Here is a 21,656-nt window from a genome sequence, read left to right as displayed (position 1 = left end):
ACCTCCGGAGCTGTGAGGTGATGAATGTGTGTTGCTTTAAGCTGTCAGGTTTGTGGTGATTCATGACAGCAACAGCAAGAAACTAGTACGAGGAGGGAGGTGAAGGGAGTCGGAGTGAAGGCAGTGTGGGTGTGGAGAAGGATGAGAGATGTGGCATCCAGCTTCTCTCTCAGGGTGGAGGGCCACTGACCTGAGACAAATCACAGTTTTCCTTCGTCTCATGTGTTATAATCCTGGGAAAGTTAAAATGAATATCAAAGACTTAGAGGAGGATAGAAGTCTGGTTTAAAACTCTTTGTTTTAGCGACATGACCATATGAATTCAGGGCAGATAAATAGAGTGTGCCGTAAACCTGTGAGCGGATCTGGAAGAAGACGGATGGGGCCACCCAGATGGTTTCTTCATTTAGTTCCGGCTGCCCTAGGAGGTTAACCTGTGACAAAGTGGCTCTACACCTCAGAGGGAAAGGATGGACTAGTCAATAAATGGTCATGGACAACTGAGTGTCAACATGAGAATACAAAGTTGGACTCAAATGTGGAAAGCAAGACGTTGAAACTTTTAGAAGTATAGTAGGATAGCTTCATAACATCAAGGAACAGCATAAAGTCCAAGTTATACACCCAAAACAAAAGGGGAAACAGATCCATTCGATTATACTAAAATTTAAAAACTTGAATACAGCAGAAGTCTCCGTAACAACATGGTAAAGCCAACCAGACCTGGAGGGGACTTGTAAATACAAATATCTAATAAAGTGGCAGTGCCTAGAATATCTTAATAACTCTACACTCTGCACATCAGTGAGAGTCAAGCAACCCAGCAGGTAAGCAGGCAATGGAGATTAACTGACAGTTCACAGAAGAGGAAACCTGAGTAGCCCATAAATATACAATGACACGTCCTACTTCACTGGTCATTGAAGAAATGAAAACGAAAATGAGAGGCCTTCCCACTGTCATCAAATTAGCCAAAATTTTTAAATGTGACAGTGTCAAGTGTTGGAGAGGATGTGGAGAAACAGGAACTTCCATACTTTCCTGGGAGGAGTGTGAATGGGTCCAAGCATTTTAGAGAACAATCTGAGGTGTCTGGTGAAGAGGAAGATTCCTAGAGATGTTCCCTTGAGAAACCCAAGCATGTGCACAAGGAGGCCCACAAACTCCTCTCATTTAAGCATTGTTTAACCTGGAAACGAAATACCCATCATTAGAAGACTAGACAGATAAATAGTGATATATTCCCCCAAAGAAGTAATATACCATAGCTGAAAATGAATTAACTAGAGCCTTGTTGTGTTACCATAGATAAATCTCAAAAAACATAACACTGAGCCAGAAGATCAAGTTGTAGTAAAATACATATAGTAACATCGCACGCAAAACAATATTGTTTATGTACAGAAACATCAGTATAAAAATCACAAAAACAGACACGAGAATGGTAAGCACCAAACTTAGAATAGTAGGTCCAGGAAGGAGGGAGGAGAACGGAGTCAGGGAGGGTGGGAATACACAGGAGGCTGTAGCTGTAATGTTTGATTCATACTTTACACTCCTTATTTTATACTTTATACCTTTTGTGTGCTTGAAAAGTTTTATTTAAAAAATCAAACCCTTCACCATGGCAAAAAAGCCACCTACAGTACTGCCCCCTCTGTGGCTGTCTTTGCCAACCTTTTCAGTCTCCCCATCCATCACGCCCATGTATTGTACTACTGAACTCTCGGTAGACCAACGTTTGTGCTGTTTCCTGAGCGTATTTCTTTTCACAGCTCCGTGCCTTTACTTATGCTGTCCCCTCCCTCTGGACCCCACCTGGAAGACCATTCATTCATCCTTCCAGACTCATTTCATGTTTCACCTCTGGTGTTCTCCAAGGTATGCTTCTCAAACCCTGATGTGCAGAGGAGTCATCCTTAGATCTTGTTAGAGTGCAGGGTCTGATTCTTCTGGTCCACGAGGATCGCACTGAGTACCGGGCCCTCATGACCCCATCCTCTTCCAGCAACATTAGGAGCTCCCCACTCTAGATTCCCATAGCTTCCCCTACATTCCCTTCTGACAATATTCCTTGCATTGTTCTGCATCTGCTTTCTTTTTTAAAAATAGATATCCATCTTTTTCGTGAAACTCTTAAGGGTAGTAATCTCCTAAGAGTATTTATCCTGCCCCGGACTTCACTGTACTGCCAGCACCTAGCATTCATTGGCCGAATATTTGAAGCGTTCCCATGTTGAAAGTATAATTGTCTTTTGCACCTCAGGTGAAGCCTTATTAAATCTTTTCAAGCGTATCTGTTTAAATTGTGTTTTATGTCTCAGGCCAGTAGCAACAGGTATGTAGGGCGGTAAATGCATACTGTGTGCAGATCAGGTCTGAAGAAGTTCCTAATTACAGTGCTCATCGGAGAGGGGAGCTGGGAGCTGGAAACCCTTAAAGATGTTCAGATCCCTTAGGGCAGAGAAAGCTTTGGAGATGCGGGGGATTTAGTTACTTGGTCACAGGGCATGGATTTTGCTCTAATCATTAAGATGGCTTAGGGGAGCTTTGCAGACCTGTCCTAAGAAAACAGGCTCTCTGAGAACAGGATGAGTGGATGGGCAAACCAAGGGCTGCCCGCTGATTAACTCTAATGGTCTGACCACGGCTCGCCCTCTGCGCTGCCCATCCCGTCCGTGGGCACGGAGCCCGCCTGGGTGCGCCCGCGCGGCAGAAGCAGGCCGCTGAGCGGAGGCGGGTGGAGCCTGGCCAGCTGCCACCTGGCACCTGGCCACCCGATTCCAGTGCTGGCGGTGCCACTTGGCGGCCACGCCACCTTGAGCAACTTCCTTCACCTTTCAGGGCCCAGGGGTGCCGGATTTAACAAATAAAATATTGCATGGGAGGTATGTAGACTAAAAAAGCATTCCTTGTTTATCTGAAATTCACACGTAATGGGGCATCCGTATTTCATCTGCCAACCTCCTCTGGGCCTCGCTTTCTTCATTTCTAACATGGGGATGGTCACCTTATGATCCTTATAAGGTGGCGAAGATGAAATGATTTAATATAGGGAAAGTGCTCGGAACGGAGCCTGGCTCAGCGTACGTGCTCACTGCGGCGACTTTATCGTTACTCTTTCGCGTCGCTGTTGTCAGCGTCACTTACCTGAACCATTGCCGCAAGTTCTAACAGGCCTAACCCTGACTCCGGTTCCTTTTCCCACCTTCCTTCCGTGTGACGGCCGGAGATATCACTCTAAAATATTGGGGTGGCCAAAATGTTCGTTCGGGTTTTTCCATAACATCTTCTAGAACTCTGAGCATGCATTTTAAATTCTACTGCACACCTCATGGCTTCCAAATCCACATTCGTCTCTCTGGGGTGACCTTTGTGAAACGAAAATCAGAATGGAGTTGGTGTTGCTACGAGAGCTCTCTACAGTGTGGCCGCTGAGGAAGTGAGGCTTACGCACGTCTCAGCCGGGATGGAATCTGAACTTTGGACCGCTTGTCCTAACGAAGACATCCAGAACATCCGCCAGAAACTCAAGATACTTATCAGACCCTTACCCTACTCATGATAGCCTATCTACTTATCAGACCCCTACCCGGTCCCTTATGAACAAATACTCATTTCTTGTGTTGGAGAACAGCCTCGTGGCTTTTGCCTTTATAAGCCCCTGACTCTTTCGTTTTACCCAAATCTGTGTCTCCCGAATTGCAATTCTTAAGACCCCCAAATAAATCTCTTTGTTGTTCAAGGCCTTGAGATTGGTTAGTGTCCAACGCCTTCAAGACTTGCACTCCCTCACCTTTCCCGTCCCTGTTTCCACCAGCCCTGCCCTCTGTGCTCCCTGATGCCCGGCCTCTCCCTGACCCCGTTCCTCCCTCTGTGTCCTTCCACGGCTGCCCCCTCAACCTGGAATCCCTGTCTCCCCTCGGCCCCTGATCAGTGGCCTCTTATCCTCTGGAGCTCTGCTGAAGAGTGCCTTCTCTGGAAACTTCTCTAAGCCCCCATCGTGAGCCTACCCCAGTCGTCATCCACCTACGTATTTGGGTTCTCCTGCCATACTATATTATAGTTATTTCCTTTTCCATGTTATATTTTGTCTAACAGGATAACATCTGTGTGTAAATAAATTTTAATCCACAGCCTAGAGCTTTTAGTTAGTATCTGAAGTATCTTGGTCAGGAACTCACTCATCTAGGGTGGTGATCAAACATGAAAAGTTCACCACCCAGAGGAGCTGCAGAAACTTCCAACATCCTTATTGCCGTCTACACCAGAGGCCTTGCTCTTTGGCTAAGGGATGTGGAAGCAATTTTTCACCTCTGGAATGGTCAGTATGCAAAGATACATGGTGGACCAGAAAGACTCGTACAGGCACTGCTGTCCTGTCACGGGCAGAAGAGAGGGAGCCTGAGGTCTCAATCCCACTTGGCTGGGGTCTTCCACTTCCTGGAGGCTTCTGCCATCTGATTTGATTGAGTTGATTTATTGTCAGGATACAGTTGCATTTGCCTCTAGTGAAGCTTTCATGCAAGGTGTCTGTTGGAGAGCCTGAAAGAACAGAGTGCAGGGACTTCACCAAAATTACGCAACAACTGGAGAGACTGGTTGGGGTTCTACCTGCTTGCTGACAGAAGTTGCTTCACGTTTGGGAATATGGCTCTTATTGTAACACACCACCTGGTGGCGGTGGGGGGGCGGGTGTTGGCAGGAGGCACCTGCACCCTTCCATGCATCCTGGGTCATTGAAGCCACCGTCGTCCACCAAAAAGGACCCGACCAACATGAAACCAAGTTGGTTTAGTCTGCAATACCTTGTCTCTCCAACTAAAGGTGAGCTTGAGAGCAGGGGCCTATATTCATCTCCTTGGAGACTCCGGCCCCTCCCTCTGCAGCTAGCACCACAGGGGGTGCTTGTACCGAAGGAGCAGGAAAAGGCCAAGACCCTTTATTGCTGAGCCAGCTTTAAAACGTTGAGGACAGACTCAGACATCCAGTCAGCAAATAGGGTCGGGATGAAAACATATAGGAAAACAAAGAATACACAAGAAAGGTACCTTTTTTTTTTTTTTTTTTTTTTTGCGGTACGCGGGCCTCTCACTGCTGTGGCCTCTCCCGTTGCGGAGCACAGGTTCCGGACGCGCAGGCTCAGCAGCCATGGCTCACGGGCCCAGCCACTCCGTGGCGCGTGGGATCTTCCCGGACAGGGGCACGAACCCATGTCCCCTGCATCGGCAGGCGGACTCTCAACCACTACGCCACCAGGGAAGCCCTTGATGTTTATTTTAATCTTTATTAGAAGGACCACTTTGGACTCTGTGATGTTTGTGATTCTCTATGGCTTTAGTTTTGTAGACTTAACCCTGAAGAAGTTATTCCACTTTTCCAAAAGCCTCACTTTTTCACTTTCAATTTTATTATTATCAAGAAAATGATTCCTCCGTATTTCTAAAAGAAATCCCGTCAGTCACATATTTTTCTTTGTTTTAAAAACACATTTCCTTTTTAAATAAACTTTTTTATTTTGTAATAATTCTAGTTTTAAAGACAAGTTGCAATACAGAACTCCTATATTTCCTCCATGTGGTTTCCACTAATATTAGCATCTTTCATGATCGTGGTAGGTTTGTCAAAGCTAAGGAATTAACATTGGTCAGTACCGCCGATTAGACTCCAGCCATATTTGGATTTCATCCGTTTGTCCATTAATGTCCTTCTTCAGTTCCAGGATCCAGTCCAGGATCCCACATGGCACTTAGTCTTCGCGTCCCCATAGTCTCTCCAGTCTTTGACAGTTTCTCAGTCTTGCCTTGTTTATCACGACCTTGACGGTTCTGAAGTGTGCTGTCAAGATGTTTTGTAGAATGTTCCTTAATTTGGGTTTGTCTGATGTTTCCTCATGATTAGACTAAGGTTCTGGGTTTTGAGGAAGAATACCGACTGGCAAAGTGCCTGAGAGGGATTTTTTTTAGATTCCTCAATGCCTTTAATGCTAATGGGGTGATGTGTATGATGAATTCTCAAAAGGGCAAGCTATTTCTTACAGAAAAAGTTTCAAGGAAAAGATATCAAAAGGTACCTTTCTGCTGTTATAAACATTACCACAGTAAATATCTTGGAACGAGACAATATAGTGAATAATTAAGACTTGTAAAAAATCAATAAACAGAAACCTCAATGAAAAAGAGTCAGGAGCCCAGAGGGGGAGCTCTCACATCTTGTGAGAACAGCAGAACCCAACAGGAAGAAGGAAGACTCCGCTTCTTTCCAGGCCAGGGCTCAGCCAATGAAAAGCCATGGACTCTGTTTACTTTAGCCCTCCCAGCTCCCTTTTCCTCTTTATAAAAGCACTCTCATTCCCTTGCTGTGCAGGGACTTGCCCCCGTAGCTCACCATGGTTGCAGACCCCAAATTGCCATCCTCTGCTGATCTCAAATAAACCCACCTTTGCTGGAGAAATATATCTGGCAGTCTTTTTGTTTCAGGTCAACAGACAGTAGGCTTTGAACTCGCTCTGTGTGCAAATTCTAGTTCTGGCCCTCCCGAGTACAACTTTGAGCAAGTTCCTTGGTATCTGTGCTGTTTCTTTCTATAAAAGAAGGAATGCGGTGTCCTTGCTGGTGCTTATTATTTATTATTGTAGTAAAATATACGTAACATAAAATTTACCATTTTAACCATTTTAAAGTGTAGAGTTCAGTGGCATTAAGGACATTCACACTTTTGAGTAATTATCATTACCATCCGTCTCCAGAACTCTTTCATCATCTCAAACTGAAATTCTGTATCCATTAAACAGTTCCCCGTTCTGTCTTCCATCCAGGCTGTGGCAACCGCTGTTCTACATTTTGTCTCTATGGATTCGACTATTCTAGGTATAATACTTGTCCTTTTGTGTCTGGTTTATTTCGCTTAGCATAGTGTCTTCAGAGTTCATCTATGTTGTCGCATGTATCAGAATCGAATTCCTTTTTAAGGCTAAATAACATTACTTTGTATGTGTATACCACATTTTGTTTGTTCAGTCATCCGACAATGCCCTTTTGACTTGTTTCCACCTTTTGGCTGTTGTGGATCATGTTGCTGTAAACATTGGTGTACAAATATCTGTTCCAGTCCCTGCTTTCAGTTCTTTGGGGTTTATAACTAGAAGTGGAGTTGTTGGATCATGTCACAATTTTGTGTTTAATTTTGGGGGAAAGTGCTCTACAGTCTTCCACAGTGGTTGGACCATTTTACATTTCCACCAGGAAATGAAAAGTGAGAGTTCGAATTTCTCCACATCCTTGCCAATATTTATTCTCTGGGTTTTTTTGGAGGGGGACATGGGGTGGATAATAGCCATTGTAATTACTGTGAAGTGGTATCTTCATTGTGATTTTGATTTGCATGTGCCTGATCATTAGGGTTGTTGAGCCTCTTTTCATGTGCATATGGGCCATTTGTATGTCCTTGGAGAAATGTCTATTCAAGTCACCTCTTGACCACCAACCACCTCTGTCTTGAGACTCTTGTCTGCCTTTACTTCCAACACCCTGCTTTCCTCCGGTTCTCCCTCCAGCCCTCTGATCAGTCCTCCTTTCTTCTCACACATTGTGGCAGAGCATCTCACAGTTAGTCCCCTAGAGGTCCCTGACTCTTCCTGTACTAGTTTAGCTCATGCCACCTTCTCAGAGAATCTCATGGCCGATGTGAGATTTGAGGAACTTATTTCCAATGAAGACATCGGGTATTTAATTAATACATTATAAATAAATAAATAAAGAGGTTCAGTTAAAAATCCAGTAAAAAAAAAGGAAAACTGAATACTAAGAAATACTCAGGTAATCAAAAGAAATCAGGAAGGGCAACAAAGAGAGAGAGGTATCGGATGGGACCAACAGAAAAAAATAGGAAGGTATTAGACTTAAACACAAAGGTCTCAAAAGTTACACTAAGTTTAAGTGGACTAAATACTTCAGTTGAAGGGGACTGTCAGGCTGGATAAAGAAAGCAAGGTCAAACTTTATTCTATTTATAAGAGACGTATTTTAAATATAAAGGTATAAATAGGTTAAAATTATGGGAAAATATATACACCAATCATAAGAAAGCTTGAGTGTCTATATTAATATCTGGATTTCAGACGTGCCTCACCTGCTCCCTCAATCACATATTCCTTGCAATAAATCCTTAATGTATCTCCTACTAATTCTGTCTCTCTGATTCGACCTTGAATGATAGACACTGATACCAAAACTAGTTAACAACAGGCAGTGCACCCGGCAGACCCACAGATCTGCCCTTGCTTCAGTGGTGTTTGGACGGAACAGACCCAGGGATGCCCCTTCTTCCAGCCTCCGACCACCTTCCAACCTCTCTTCTGAGAGAAATTAAAGAAGATCCAAATAAGTAGGTTGTCCACAGGTTGGAAAGCGATATTGTTATGATGTCATTTCTCCCCATATTGTTCTATAGATTCAACGCAAAATCCCATTCAAATCCAAGAAGGCTTTTATTGTAGAAATTTACAAGCTGATTCTAAAATTTATAAATAAAGGAGACTTCCCTGGAGGTCCATTGGTTGGGACTTTGCCTTTCAGTGCAGGGGGTGTGGGTTCGATCCCTGGTCCGGGAGCTAAGATCCCACATGCTTCATGGCCAAAACACCAAGGCATAGAACAGAGGCAATACTCTAACAAATTCTATAAAGACTTTAAAAATGGTCCACATCAAAAAAAAAAAATCTTTAAAAAAATAAAATTTATAGAGAACAGGGAACTTAGAATAGCTGAACAATTTTGAATGAGATTCAGAAGTTACTATAAATTAACTATAAACTGTCAAGTAGTAACAATTCTGAACAAAATGTCAAGTGTTACTATAAAGGTGCATTAATCAAGAAAGTATGGTATTGGCATAAGGATATACCTAGACATCAGTGGGATTAATAGACCCTCAATGATATATGGTTAGCTTGTATTCTGTGTAGCTGCCAAAGCAATTCCATGGGGTAAAGTCTCTTCCATACATGGTGTTAGAACAACTGGATGTCCATATAGAAAAAAATAAATCTTGACCTTACTTCACACCATACCCCAAACTAATTATGAAACCTGAATGTAAAAGCCAAAACTATAAAGGTTTTAGAAGTATGCATAGGAGAATATCTTTGCAAGCTTAGAATAGGCAAAATTTACTCAGATGAGACACAGAGAACACTGACCAATGTTTTCTTTTATGAAGCATTGACTTCATAAAATTCAAATGTCCTGCCCATCAAAAGCCACTGTGAGAAAATTAATAGGTAAGCCATAGATTGGGGAAAAAATTGTGATAGGTAGGTAGATAGGGATATCTATAAATAGATAGATCATAGATATGATAGATAGATAGATAGATAATAGATAGGTAGATAGATAGATGACAGATAGATAGAGACATCTATAGGTAGATACACAGATAGATACCTGACAAAGGATTTGAATTTAGAACATATCAAGAACTTGTGCAACTGAATAATAAAAAGATTTACAACCCAGTAATTGAATAAATGATCCCGATTAAGATATTGAGTTCAGAGTTCACTTTATATATAGTCTCTGGAGGCAAAGAAATGAAAGTTGAATTATACTATGAGAAAATCCACTCCCTCATCAATAAGGCTCTCCAAGCTTTCAAAATAACCACATAAATTCAAGATACAGTATCACAATTCCAGTCACCTTTGGTGCGTTCTATATAGAGGGTCTACACAGACCTTTGGAAAGATTAGCCGGATAACCCTCACGGTTTCCTTAAAGCACAGGTGAGGGAGTGAACAGTTCAGCTTAATCCCATAAAGAGGAAACTGCGGAAGATCTGCTCCTGAGCGGCAGCAACCTTGACTCCAGGCAGACACACAGATGCTCGCCGTCGCCAAGGCGGGACCAGCTCTGCCAGAGCGCGCCTTTCCCACCCTTTCTGATTGACTCACCCGCCCGCCCACTCAGCACTTAATCATGCCCCCCTCTATGTGGAAGTCAGGGCTTGTAGCTTGACTGTGGGCTCTCCTTCGAGGAGCCTCTGGTGACTCATTTCCTGCTCCAGCACAGGCTGGGAGCCCAGGGTCTCCATGCCTGCCCTGTCCTGCGCTCCCCTCCACCTTGCCCACGGCTGCCCTTGACGTTGCTGTAGAGTAACAGTAGTAACGTCTCTCTGCGAAACCCCGGTGTGGACTTCCTGGGCCGCAAAGCTTCACCTTCGTGCCGCCCTCGGAGCCGTCGCGTGTGCTGGTGCCTCACCCGCAATGCCGTTCCCATCCTTCAGCTACCCAAACAGCAGCACCGTTGGTAGCCACCATGTCCATGAGGTCCCCCCCGCATCCTCTCTCCTCCCAGCGCGTCATCCTCTGCGCTCGGGAACTTTACAGTGCGTACCACTCAACAGCTTTGTCCTCCTCGGAGAAGACAAACAAGAAACTTGTAAACACATAAATAAGACAATTCAAAGTACAGAGAGGCGTCGTGAAGAAAATAAAACAGGCTGCTTGACTTGCAAATGAAGTGTGGTGGCATAACCTCTGAGGAGGTGACTTCTGAGGACAGACCTGAGGGATGAAAGGGAGCCAGCCTTGCAAAGATCCCGGGGAGAATGCATCTGCCGGGAGTCACAGCAAGTTCAAAGGCCCTGGGGTGGAATCCTTGGGGCATTTGAGGGAAAGAAAGAAAAGCAGCGTGACTGGGTGGTGGGGGTGAGTGAGGGTCAGTTGCGGGTAGGTGGACCAGGTCCGTTCAGGCGGGGCTGGGGGAGGTGAGGAGAGGCAGGTTGCAACCTAACTGTGGAACAAGGACAGGAGTGAAGGTGGTGTGCTGGGCCGTCTCCTGAGGTCGCCGGGACCCTACTTGTGAGAGGCATTTGGTCTTTTCTTCCACAGCCTCAGGAGCGGAGCTTTATTTGCCAGGCCTTCTGCCAGAAGTTCCACAGGCCACCCTGTTGGAAAGAAATTAGCTCCCATTCAGGGGACGCAGAGAGGGAGCTGCGGATTGAGAAGGCGATAGACAGAAATCCTTCCCGATAGGCAGGACGGCGGTTAGGAGACAAGGCAGAGAATTTTCTAATAGCTTCCTTCCTCTTGGCTTCTTAGAACTAGAAAACCAACCTTGCATTTTACATAAATCAGACCGTCAGAAGAAACTCTCAGTCTCTGGGTGATTGAAAAAAAAGAATAGAAATTTCTAATGGCAAATAGGTGAGAAAGTGGAAGAATTCCTGGGTTGGAAGTGAGTGGTTCACAATTCAGTTTCCAGTCCATTAGCACTGAGCTTTGAGAAGCCAGATAAAGGGGTGTGATCGGTGAATTTCCTCTCTCTTCATAATCGTAACCAGAACAACAAGCATGTTTTGAACACACCCTGGGAGCCAGGCACACGTAACGTTAAGTAGCTCACCTGGAAAATTTACAGTCTTCACAACCACCCATTTTTCAGGTGAAGGTCGGGAGGTTGAGGAATGTGCCCGTGATCGTGTACCTGGGCAGCAGAACAGCTAGGACTCAAACCCTGGTTCTCGGCTCTGGGGTCTTAACCCCCGCCGCTGGGTGGCTGTGCGCTTTCAGCACCTGCTCCTGGCCTGCGGGCGCTGGCAGAGCTGCTCCCTGGGCCCGGCAGCTGCCCCGAGGCTGGTCCTGTTCAGGCAGAAGCCGCCACCCCTTGGGGAGCTGGCCGCCACCGTCAGGGCTGAAGCCCGAAGCAGAAGGGAGACCCAGGATTGGCAGAGTCAGGACGATCCCTATTTATGCTCCCCTTAGGGGAAAAGGTGAGGAAATTGTGGTTTTTATGAATGTGTTCACCCTGGCCTCTCGTTGACTGCACACCTGAGCGCACCCAGCCCTCTCCAGAAGCTTCTTCCTAGGGGGTGGCTGAGATGTGAGCAGTGGAGGAGAAATTCCTCACACTGTTTGTTAAAGTAGGTTCCATCTCTTAGGTGGTGTGACCCTCAAGGCTGAGCATTTAGTCTGACCAGAGGCCCTAGACACGTGCTTTTCTAGATCCAAAGATGGAACTGAACTGAATCGGTTTAAAATAAGAGCCAGATGTGACAGGGAGGGGCACCCTTGGCGAAGGCAGTTGGCCCCCAGACAGTCCCATGGGTTGGCGCTCCTCCAGGTGTGCCGCCTCCAGGTGCTGGCACCACATGGCAGGCCCGGGGCCCTGATGTGCCTCTGTGTGGTGGGTGGAACTGAGGCCCCCAAAACGTACGCCCAAGTCCCAACTCCCGGAACCTGTGACTGTAGACTTAACCTGGGAAAAATGCCTTTGCAGATGTATTTAAGTTTAAGATCTAGAGATGAAATCACTTTGGATTTAGAGTGGGTCCGAAGTCCCATGACAGGTGTCCTTATAAGAGCAGAGATCCTTATAAGAGCAGAGAGAGGTCTGGGACACGGACACACGGGGGAGAAAAGGCACGAGGAGATGAAGCAGAGGCTGGAGTGGTCAGCCCAAGCCAAGGCAGCTGGGAGAGGAAAGCAAGGGTCCTCCTCTGGAGCCTCCAGCGGCTGCATGGTCTGACCAACACCTTGAGTTTGGACTTTTGGCCTCCAGAATCATGGTGGAGAGAGGGGAATCTCTGTCGTTCTAAGCTGCCAGTTTGTGGTCATTAGTTAAGCATCCCTAGAAACTGGCAGAAGGTTCTACTGCCCCTCGTCATGAGGCCTGACTCACTAGCTACACTGCACCCGCTCCATCCCCAGGGCAAGGGGTTCCCTATTTCCGGGAGAAATGCAACCGAGAAGGGGAGGCCACCTCTGTCCAGTGTGCTGTCCCTTGTAGCAGAGCCCTGGGCAGGAGGCGGACGCTGGCCGTGGTCCAGCTTCAGAAAGGCCCCCGCTCGGCACTGGGGTGGACCCCTCCTCCCTGCCGCACTCTGGGCAGCTTCTGGGGGGTCCGGCCAGGCCCCTCGACCCTGCTGGGGGGTGCGGGGAGGTGGGGCGCAGGTCGGTTTGTCTTTGCTGATTCCCTCTCTTCTCTTCTTCCCTCTCTTCTGGAGCTTGAGGCTCCAGAGTCACCCGGGGGCTCTCCCGGCCCTTCTCCGAACGGGCCCTGATGGAGCCGCCGCGTCCACGTCGCACAGGCCCGTTTTCCTCGTTGACCCGCCTTGAGTGTTGAGTGATTCCAGTTTCTTTGGTCGCCTGTTTACCAGCAAGTCCCACAGAGGGCTGATCCCATCTTTCCGTGTGGATTTTTCTAGTTTCACTCTAAGGACAGTTTCCAAGTTCTCGAGGGCGGGAGACACCTCATGGTTGGGGCTCCGTGGGGACACCCACCAGGGGACAAGCTGGTCCTCTGCGAGCCGAGTAGCCACAGCGAGATGCCAGAGGGATGGGCAGGTTCGTCCTTACTGCTCTTTTTCTTCTGTGTCTGTGTGTCTGTGTGCGTGCGTGCGTGTGTGTGTGAGACTGAATGTGTGCGTGTGTGTGTACCCGTGTGTGTGAGACTGAACGTGTGTGTGTGAGGGACTGTGTGTGAGACTGAATGTGTGTGCGTGTGTGTTGAGGTAGGAGCCAGTCACTGGCCACCAGTTTCTTCTCACTAAATGAAGGGGGACTTTGAAGTTCTTACTCTTTTTCCTGTCAGTGCTAAAACGCTGAGATCCTGTGGAGCTCGTCCCAGGAGAATTTAAAACCAGAACCAGCGAGCCCGCGGGTGCTTTCAGCAGCTGCGGCTTACAGAGCGCTCCAAACCCACAAGAGAAAGAACGCTTTCGGGTCCCCTTCCTCTTCCACTGGCGCCTGCAGCAACCAGCGCCTTCGGCACAATCTCCTGCTCCCTGTGAGGCACCGCTCTTGTGGTGTGGTTTCACATCTGTCCTTGAGCCGCCCTCCAGCTGGTGAGGCTGCCGCCTGCAGCGCGGGCCTGAGGCCGGTGCGAGCTTCGCCCTCGGCCCGGGAGGCGAGTTCCCAGGCGGCCCCCTCGCGGCTCAGTGCCCCCTTTCCTTGACCACGGTAAAGAAGGACAGTAAGGCCAAGGACTTGCGTTGCAGAAAGAAATAGACCCAGGGGCGTGCAAGAGCAGGAAACGCCGTGATGAGGGCTCCGCGGCACATCTGCGCAGCTCCATTTCATTCACTCCTGGACCCCCAGTGGCCCCACCATCCCAGACGCTCAGGATGTCGGAGGAGTTGGGATCGCTCGCGTGAAGATGCTGTGGCCTCACGTGCCAGCCCTCACGGGAGGGCTTTGCGCTACTTTCCCTGCCGTTCCTCCTTTGCTCTGTCTGCCCTGTGTCTGTGGATGTGGTTCGGGGAGCGGGGAGGGCAGGTGAGTAGGGATTGATCGCCCGGAAACGGTCCTTCTTATGACGCTGGGCCCCCCTTTGGTCTTGTCAAGCTCCATCCAGTGGAAAGACCAGCCCAGGTACGGACCCCACCCAGTGGTTTATGGGGGTTGATGTGTAACTCTGGTTCCCAAGACACACAAGGCAGAGGCCAGAGGGACAGCCTGGGAGGATGTATTGGGCTGGCCAAAAAGTTCGTTCGGGGTTTACGGCAACACCCGAACGAACTTTTTGGCCAGCCCGCTACAGTCAGATGCGGTCTAAGAAGAGTCCGGCTGCGACCTCGTCCACTAGGCGCCTTCACTAATTCATTCCACTTGAGAAACAGTGACTGTGTGCCTTCCGTGTGTCGGCCCTCGTTCAGGATGCTGGCGGGCGCGCCGGTGAACAAACCCGCCGTGGATCCTGCTCTGGACCCAGGCGGTTGGCTTCCTTTCCTAATGCTGAGGAAGTGCCCAGGCAGGAGAACGCGTCTGTCTCCTCCCCGCCCCAAGTGTGTGGATACGGGGGTTCAGTGGCTGCCCCAGCTCCCACGTTTGAGCGCCCCATCTCCACCTTTGGTCTGCAGGGAGCCAGAGCTCCACCACCCCTGCGCCCAGCAGGCTTCTGGCCCCGGGCCTGGCCTTGCTCTTTCAGGCGTTGGTGACCCACATGTAGTACCCTGGCCTTCAGCTGGGACACCGTGCAGCCCTGGTGGCCTTTTCTGCTCATCTGAGCCCGGTGTGTGCTGTTCACCCATCCAGCCATCTATCCATCTGTCCGAACAGCCACTGCTGAGCGCCAGACCCTGTCCGAGGGGGTGAGGATATAAAAATGTAAAGATAAATTTTCTGTCTTCATCACAAGGTAAATTTTCAGTCTTCTCACAAGTTTCAAGTTCAGCTCCGTTCCCCTGAATGAGGATCCCAGTGCTGGTGGCTGGATGGGGCCCGGGGTGCATTCCAGGTCCCATTATCTCTTTCAGAGGATGTGGCCTGAGGGTCCTCTCGTCAAGTGGACCCTTCGTGGTTGTCCTGTGCGTCCTACAGTTTCCCAACCTAACTGGGCAGATCTGTCCCCACTCTGACTCTGTGCTACATGTAGAATAATGGGCTTAATTCCCCTGGGGGGGCAAACTCCTATCCCCCAAAACTACCTCCCCCGCCCCCGCCGCCCTGGAACTCCTCCCTTCCCCTCCCTAGATGGGAGCCCACTGGCCATGGGCGTGAGCAAAGACGGGCAGGTCCCAATCAGGATCTCCTGCCACCTTCCCCTCCAGCCACCCACTGCCACTGGGCTCTCTGTGCACCTGCTCATCCCCACCTTCAGGATGCTGGTCCGCCACCAATCCCTCCATCTTCTAAAGGCAAATGCACAAACCTTGACTCTCAGCGGTGACCGTGGGGAAACTCACACTCCCTTTCTTGCACCAGCAAGTCTGAGAAAAACGCAGGCGTTGTGGCATGGGGCCCCCCAGAGGCCAGCAAGGGTTACCACATGCCCTCAAAGTGAAGACAGCCTCTCCTCAGAGGGACCAGCCTTTCAAGTACAGAGTGTTTCTCGCCGGCAGAAACACAGGGCCCAAGATTTTTTCTGTCTTTCTCTTCCGGTATTTCTGCGGTTTAACTCTTTTTAAAAAATATTTTATTATGGTTGATTTACAATGTTGTGTTAGTTTCAGGTGTACAGCGAAGTGGATCAGTTATACATATACATATATCCACTCTTTTTTAGATTCTTTTCCCATGTAGGTTATTACAGAATATTGAGTAGAGTTCCCCGTGCTAAACAGTAGGTCCTTGTTATTATCTGTTTTATATAGTAGTGTGTATATGTTGACCCCAATCTCCTAATTTATTCCTCCCTCCACCCCGGTTTAACTCTTTTTAAGCTTTTGTTTCAATATAGCAGCTTGAATTCATATATTATACAGTTCATATATATGAATATATATTCATATATTCCTGTGTATGAATATATACAATTCATATGTTTATATATTATATGAATTATATATTATACAATTCATCCTGGAATTCATACATTATACAATATGTAATATATGAATTCATATGTGATATAATTCACCATTTAAAGTGTATGATTCAGTGGTTTTAGTATATTCAGAGTCTTGTAACCATCACCACAATCAACTTTAGAACCTTTTCCTCCCCCCAGAAAGAAACCTGTCACCCCCATTAGCTGTCACCCCCCACTTCCCCCCGAGCATGCCGAGCCCCTGGCAACCACACACCTACTTTCTATCTCTGTGGATTTGCCTATTAGGGATAACTCGTGTTACTGGAATCACATAATATGTGGCCTTTTGTGTCTGCCTGGCTTCTATCACAAAACAAGCTTTTTCTCCTTATTTCATCTGCAATTTAATTAGACTGATAATACAGCCCATCAACCTAAACGGGACACTTGTAGAGCGAGAGCGGTGCTCTTGATAATTACCCTGTGACATCAGGCATACACATGGGCCACCCCTAGTCAACGTGGCAGAGGCGTGGGCATCCTGCCTTCAACTGAAAATGGTTGCACCTCACATCCACCGTGAAGCCACCTGCCTCCCCTTCCCTAAATCAAAATTCCCAAATCGCCCTCAGCAACCTCGGGTCTCACCAGGAACTGAAGTTAATTTACTTGTAGAGTTGCTAATGCTCTGTTCACAGCTGAAGCGTGCTCGTGATTTATGGGAGAAATAAGACTCATGTCCCCCAGAGATGAAAACTGGCAGTTGTATTTTTCATCTTGGAAGCATGAAATTTGACTGCACAGGCTGCAAACTGCAAAGGAAAGCAGGCGCAGAAAACACAGCTTTGTCATGACAAACGTGAAAGGGATGGCATGAACTGCGGGCCTTCAGAATGAGCCTCTCGGAGGCTTCACTGGGTGGGTCGCACGTCGCAGCTCTGAAAAGGGCAGCATAACTATTCATTGTTGGGCTGTTAAAGGCACCTGGCTTGGTGTCATCTCTCGCTGCGCCTGTCCCTCCCAGGTTCTTTTATGTACTCTCAGAAAATGTTTTCAGTGTTCGTAAACCAATGAAAAATTTATTATTTTTACATTATAAGTATCTGCTGGGTGGAGATAGAAGTTATGCCTTTAGGACAACAGCTTCTCACGGTCGCTGCTGACTCATGAGCACGCGGTACGGTTCAGAAGTAGATGTGTTTAACTATCGATGCCTGCCCCTCACCCCGCCTTGCCGCAGTAAGGCGTTATGAAATAAGGAGATCTCTACCACCAAACACCTGCATCACTGTCATCAAACGAGCATTGATGGTCCCCCCACATGCAAGATGCTCTGCACCATGCTGACGGGGCTGCAAACAACATATACTCGGGCTGCCCTGGAACGCTACACACAAAGGCACAATTATATATAGTAACCAAGAAGTCATCTTCTCCAAATCTCTGGCTCCCATCATGCCCCTGCCTCAGCCTCGAGCCTAAATTCTCTAAGGAACCGAGTGATGTTTCTGTGATTTGTGTTCTGAATTCACTACCCAGGTCGATTGAGGGCCACCTGTCACAGCGTGGCCAGGGATCACCCCCTGTGGAAGCTGGTTTTGATTCCCGCTATTCAGATGCAGGGAACGTCCTTGGAGCCAGACGTTGCGTCTAGACGCTTCCAAGCCAAGGAGGACCCTCATACCAGTCCGGTTCTGGGCCCCAGATGCCCATGTGCTCCTCTGGTGTCCCAAGCAGCTTTTGTTTGTGTGTGTTTTGTGTCTGAGCTCATCCATCTGGCTCCCCTTCTGCCACCTTTTCTTCTGTTTACACCCACAATCTCAATTTGTCTTCCAGCTCTTTCCAAACCAATTAGGCTATGGACAGATTTAGTCCATTTCTAGTCCAGATGCTCAAATACATCCTTTTCTGCATTAAAAATAATCGAAGTAGGCTCCCAGCCAGCCGCAGGATTTACAGACCCTTGAAATTCTAGGAGAAATCCGCAGAAATCTTTCTGATTCTGGCGCAATCCCCACATTCATTCAGCAGGGGGAAAAAAAGGCATTGATTTCATGGGAGCATGGAAAGCATCTTAAGTGTTGGTCAGAGCACCCAGTCTCTCACAGTCAGAAGATCTGGCCTGGACCACCTGGTACATTTCTTTCCCGATGCGATGTTCCTCTCCAGTGAGGTCACGCACCGCTCCTGGGCAGGGCAAGCCGCTTCTCCCAGCATTTGTGTATCCATCCCCTCCAGCCGGGGAAGCTGGGGTTTTCTTGTCAGCACTATGCTCTCCACTTTGTTGCTTATTCGGGTGCTGTTTATACAGATACGTCATATTCTCTATGTGTGTCGCGTGTTTAAGCTAGGACCATCATTTCTCACCTCATCTTAAAGCTTCAGGAAAGGGTTTGCTGATGAAATGGGTATGGTGTTCCAAGGAGAAAAAGCTCACGTCATCATGCCCAGGGGAGGAAAACAATTCCTTAGCTGGAGCCCAGCGGAGAGCTTGCAGAGCAGGTGTTCGTGCCTCCGGGAAGAAAATCATGCGATGTTGCGGGTTTCCTTGCTGACGGGAGAGCTGCCCACAGGCAGATACCTCCTGGCCATTCGTGCCCACACGGAGGCCTCCCTCGGCTTCCCGGGGAGAAAAGCCAGTGTCAGAATCCAGTGTGCGAAAGACTCCAGCCTACTCCCAGGAACCTCAAGTAGGTGTCGTAGGTGAGGCCCCGGAATCTGCAGGTGAATTGGATGCAGGAGGTGCCAGCTGCAGAACCTGGCCGTGCTGTACCATGGCCTCCCTGGATCCCCCAGGATGCTGAGCTCCAAGCACAGGTGCTGTCATGCTGCCCAGAGGTCCAGTTGGGAGCCTCAAGGGTTAGAGCAGAGCGGGGACACATCATTCCTGGGGGCCAGCTGGAGCACCCTGCGTGCAGCCCACGGGCACCGTGAAGGGCCCCTCATCAAACGTACAGGCAGAGAAACGCTGTCCCAAGTCACCCCACAGGAGCCATGGGTCCAAGCGTCGGAGGAAAAGAGAGGGATCAAATGTCACCCACGATTGTCCCAACACCTTAGGTTAACCCCGAGGGTCAAGGCTTCTCAAACAAAACCAGCTCTCATTTATAGATTGAGACTGACATTGCCCCTAACTACGTTCTATACTGTATGTATGAGCCGCTTGGTGTCATTTACTGAGCATTTACTCTGGGCCACAAGGTGGGGGGTCCTTCCTGTGGGAGGAGATGGCGTGTGAAGACCCTGAAGAGGACGGTGCTCCCCCCGCCAACCCCACCATCGCTCTCTCCTCAAAGTGTGGTCCGAGGCTGGCAGCGTCAGCATCACCTGGGGGGAGCGTGTTCGAAATGCAGGCTCTCAGGCCCCCAGCCCCTCTGAGTCAGAGTCTGCCTTCTAACCAGACCCCCAGGTGACTTGAAAGCAAGTTAACAATTGAGATGCACCATTCCGCTCCTCTGAGGACCCATGGAGGCTCCCATCTCCCCATCAGTGATGCTTTTTCTTGTTTCTGTCTGAACAAATAAATGTGTCTCAGCCCATACTTTTTTTTTTTTTTAAAGGCACAAGCCCAGATTCCTATTAATAAATGAATTCCAAGTGAGCGATTTCCAAAGCCAGAGGGGACACGGCATGGCTGAGCTCCGGGGGGAACGGGCGGCGTCTGCAGCAAACGGCACCATCCGCAGCACCTCCCAAGGTGTTTTATAAACGGCCAAATCTGTCCCCTTATTAAACAGCCGCCCCCAAGCCCCCAGCCATAGAAACACAAGGCCTGCGTTTCCTGACGCTATGGACTTGGACGGGGCCTCCTCTGCGGCGGGGAAGCCAGTGGCAACGGGAGCCTGCAGGGACCCGGCTCTGTCCCCTGCTCTGAACGCAGGCATGTTGGAGGCTGATGGGGGTGTGCCCAGGATGGAGCCATCGGCCGAGCTGTGACAGGCCTCCAGTCTTCCAGACTGCTGGTCTGACACTCCATCCAGAATAAAGCAGGCTTGAGTTTTACCAGCTCCCTTGAGTGACAGATTAAGTGTGGCCCATTGGACGGAGTGCTCGTCTCAGGCTGGCGGGGAGAAGGCTTCCGTGCCGGCCTCAGGGCTGGAGCTACTGTGCCTTAACCATCTGTCTACAGCGGTGGCATCGTCCTCACCTCCCACCTGTTCTACCAAAAAGTCAAGGACCCTAGGGACCGGATTTCAAGCACTTCCCTGTGGCCCGGGCCACATCCATAAGTTCTAAGGATGTCATCTAGTCCTGATACAGACTTGCTTGGTATGGGTCTCCTGCGGTTGCTATAATCAGTATTAGAATCAAGGTTAGAAGTCGTTGCTGAGAAGTGGCGGCGAGGAAGGAGGCTTGTCAACGAGCCCATCAGCGTCTGACGCAGAAACGGCTGCAAAGAAAAATTATTTGCTGAGTCCTCAGCCTCAAAGTGGCGACAATGTTAACTCTCTCGCAAGGCTTTTTAGAGGAACAGAGGAGGAAACGTAAATGAAATTGCCTCGTGCGTATTAGGTATGTGGTAAATGCTTGTAGGATCTGGAACCTTCCTCTTTACCACTGAGTAGAACATGGAATAGGGAAAATCCATTTTGGAGTCAATCCCCAAGGCTGGGTTTCCGGCACACGACGTGGGTATCACTTGAAGGCGATTTGACCCAAAGGTATTAGTGTTCATGGCGGAGCTGTGCTGTGTTTACAGGGGGCCCTGATGCAAGGCAGAGGCTCAGCTCTGTCACAGCCTCATCAGGAGACAGTGGAAACTCAAACACTATGGATTCTTTCCTGCCAGGCTTTTTTCTATTATTATTTTTTTATTGGAGTATAGTCACTTTACAATGTTGTGTTAGTTTCTGTCGTACAACAAAGTGAATCAGCTGTACGTATACATATATCCCCTCTTTTCTGGATTTCCTTCCCATTTAGGTCACCACAGAGCACTGAGGGGAGTTCCCTGTGCTATACGTAGGTTCTCATTAGTTATCTATTGTATACATAGTTGTGTATATATGTCAGTCCCGATCTCCCAATTCATCTCATCCCCCCATCCCCCCTTGGTATCTATACATTTGTTCTCTACATCTGCGTCTCTGTTTCTGCTTTGCAAATAAGTTCATCTGTATCATTTTTCTAGATTACTCAGCTATAAAATGGAACGAAGTTGGGCCGTTTGCAGAGACGTGGCTGGACCTAGAGACTGTCATGCAGAGTGAGGTAAGTCAGAAAGAAAAACAAATGCCGTAAAATACCGCTCATATGTGCAATCTGCCAGGCTTTTCTGGAACACCAAACCCCCTTGATCTGTCTACCTTCCCACCTGTGGGCTCACATAAGCCAGTAGAGGGCAACCTTCCCCATGGGAGGTGTTACCTAAGGCAGGGCCAGCTGTGTGGACAACTTGGGATTTTCCCG

At 48.4% G+C, this 21,656-nt stretch overlaps 1 long non-coding RNA gene across 3 annotated transcripts in view; it reads left to right on the top strand.

The window, feature by feature from the left end:
- LOC111175198 (uncharacterized) overlaps positions 1–21,656 on the top strand; it is a 117,006-nt gene that overhangs the window by 26,536 nt on the left and 68,814 nt on the right. For all 3 annotated transcript variants that reach the window (XR_016388744.1, XR_002644651.3, XR_002644650.3), the window contains exon 3: positions 21,379–21,458. This is a non-coding gene — a long non-coding RNA (uncharacterized LOC111175198). The remainder of the gene's footprint in view (positions 1–21,378; positions 21,459–21,656) is intronic.

Source organism: Delphinapterus leucas, chromosome 18 (genome assembly GCF_059928025.1).
Source record: "Delphinapterus leucas isolate spDelLeu-1000000601 "Yukka" chromosome 18, BTC_Dleu_Yukka2, whole genome shotgun sequence".
NCBI lineage: Eukaryota > Metazoa > Chordata > Mammalia > Artiodactyla > Monodontidae > Delphinapterus > Delphinapterus leucas.
Note: the sequence above shows the minus strand (reverse complement) of the source record. Positions and strands in the feature narration are given on the sequence as shown.